Source organism: Schistocerca piceifrons, chromosome 4, assembly GCF_021461385.2.
Source record: "Schistocerca piceifrons isolate TAMUIC-IGC-003096 chromosome 4, iqSchPice1.1, whole genome shotgun sequence".
In the NCBI taxonomy this organism is placed as follows: domain Eukaryota; kingdom Metazoa; phylum Arthropoda; class Insecta; order Orthoptera; family Acrididae; genus Schistocerca; species Schistocerca piceifrons.
Window position 1 is genome coordinate 442,584,982 of NC_060141.1, and position 2,760 is coordinate 442,587,741.

Sequence of the window (2,760 nt, forward strand, 5' to 3'; positions counted from 1 at the left end):
AGATTTAGGAACCAGGTTTTAAACTGTAAGACATTTCCAGGGGCAGAAGTGGACTCTGACCAAAATCTATAGGTTATGAACTGCAGATTACAACTGAAGGAACTGCAAAAAGGTGGGACCTGGATAAACTGACTAAACCAGAGGTTGTACAGAGTTTCAGGGAGAGCATAAGGAAACAATTGACAGGAATGGATGAATGAAATACAGTAGGAGAAGAATGGGTAGCTCTGAGGGATGTAGTAGTGAAAGCAGCAGAGGATCGAATAGGTAAGAAGACGAGGGCTAGTAGAAATCCTTGGGTAACAGAAGAAATATTAAATTTAATTGATGAAAGGAGAAAATATAAAAACGCAGTAAATGAAGCAGGCAAAAGGGAATACAAACGTCTCAAAAATGAGATCGTCAGGAAGTGCAAAATGGCTAAGCAGAGATGGCTAGAGGAAAAATGTAGGGGCTTATCTCACTAGGGGTAAGATAGATACTGCCCACAGGAAAATTAAAGAGATCTTTGGAGAAAAGAGAGCCACTTGTATGAATATCAAGAGCTCAGATGGATACCCAGTTCTAAGCAAAGAAGTGAAAGCAGAAAGGTGGAAGGAGTACATAGAGGGTCTATATAAGAGCGATGTACTTGAGGACAATATTATGGAACTGGAAGAGGATGTAGATGAAGATGAAATGGGAGATAAGATACTGCGTGAAGAGTTTGACAGAGCACTGAAAGACCTGAGTCGAAACAAGGCCCCGGGAGTAGACAACATTCCATTAGATCTACTGATGGCCTTTGGAGAGCCAGTCCTGACAAAACTCTACCATCTGGTGAGCAAGATGTATGAGACAGGCGAAATACCCTCAGACTTCAAGAAGAATATAATAATTCCAATCCCAAAGAAAGCAGGTATTGACAGATGTGAAAATTACCGAACTATCAGTTTAATAAGTCACAGCTGCAAAATACTAACGCGAATTCTTTACAGACTAATGGAAGAACCGGTAGAAGCCAACCTCGGCGAAGATCAGTTTGGTTTCCGCAGAAATGTGGGAACACGTGAGGCAATACTGACCCTACGAATTATCTTAGAAAATAGATTAAGGAAAGGCAAACCTACATTTCTAGCATTTGTGGACTTAGAGAAAGCTTTAGACAATGTTGACTGGAATACTCTCTTTCACATTCTAAAGGTGGCAGGGGTAAAATATAGGGAGCGAAAGGCTACTTACAATTTGTACAGAAACCAGATGGCAGTTATTAGAGTCGAGGGGCATGAAAGGGAAGCAGTGGTTGGGAAGGGAGTGAGACAGGATTGTAGCCTCTCCCCGATGTTATTCAATTTGTATATTGAGCAAGCAGTAAAGGAAACAAAAGAAAAATTAGGAGTAGGTATTAAAGTCCATGGAGAAGAAATAAAAACGTTGAGGTTCGCCGATGACATTGTAATTCTGTCAGAGACAGCAAAGTACTTGGAAGAGCAGTTGGACAGAATGGACTGCGCCTTGAAAGGAGGATATAAGATGAACATCAACAAAAACAAAACGAGGATAATGGAATTTTGTCGAATTAAGTCGGGTGATGCTGAGGGAATTAGATCAGGAAATGAGACACTTAAAGTAGTAAAGGAGGTTTGCTATTTGGGGAGCAAATTTACTGATGATGGTCGAAGTAGTGAGGATATCAAATGTAGACTGGCAATGGGAAGGAAAGCGTTTCTGAAGAAGAGAAATTTGTTAACATCGAGTATAGATTTATGTGTCTGGAAGTCGTTTCTGAAAGTATTTGTATGGAGTGTAGCCATGTATGGAAGTGAAACATGGACGATAAATAGTTTCGACAAGAAGAGAATAGAAGCTTTCGAAATGTGGTGCTACAGAAGAATGCTGAAGATTAGATGGGTAGATCACATAACTAATGAGGAGGTATTGAATAGAATTGGGGAGGAGTTTGTGGCACAAATTGACTAGAAGAAGGGACTGGTTAGTAGGACATGTTTTGAGGCATCAAGGGATCACAAATTTAGCATTGTAGGGCAGCGTGGAGGGTAAAAATCGTGGACGGAGACCAAGAGACGAATACACTAAGGAGATCCAGAAGGATATAGGTTACAGTAAGTACTGGGAGACGAAGAGGCTTGCACAGGATAGAGTAGCATGGAGAGCGGCATCAAACCAGTCTCAGGACTCTAGACAACAACAACAACAACAACTACAATGTATCAATATTGCAAAACATAACAAACTGGGTATACCTAATGAACCTATGTATTATATCTGATGGAAAGCACTTCATTCCTACATTCAAGAGTTAGCACTGAAAAAAAGTTAGCACTGAAAAAATTAGCGCCGCTCGCAGTGGCCGTGCGGTTTGACGCATCTTATCACGGGCTACGCGGCCATTCTCCCCGGAGGTTCTAGTCCTCCCTTGGGCATGGGTGTGTGTTGTTCTTAGCATAAGTTAGTTTAACTTAGTTTAAGTAGTGTGTAAGTCTAGGGACCGATGACCTATGCAGGTAGGTCCCTTAGAAATTCACACACATTTGAACATTTGCAAAATTAGCGAAAGCCACATTGCGTTGCTGCATACTTAGAAACTAAATACAAAGATTTTAATTACCTTACAAATTTGTTCCAGTTGCTTTACATTTGAGTTACAGTGTAAATTCATTACCGTTCTATAATTCCCATGGGAAATACTCAGTAACTGATAACGATCAGTGTCACTTTAATTCCTGATAATCTTACAGCCTCACAGATTAACAATACACT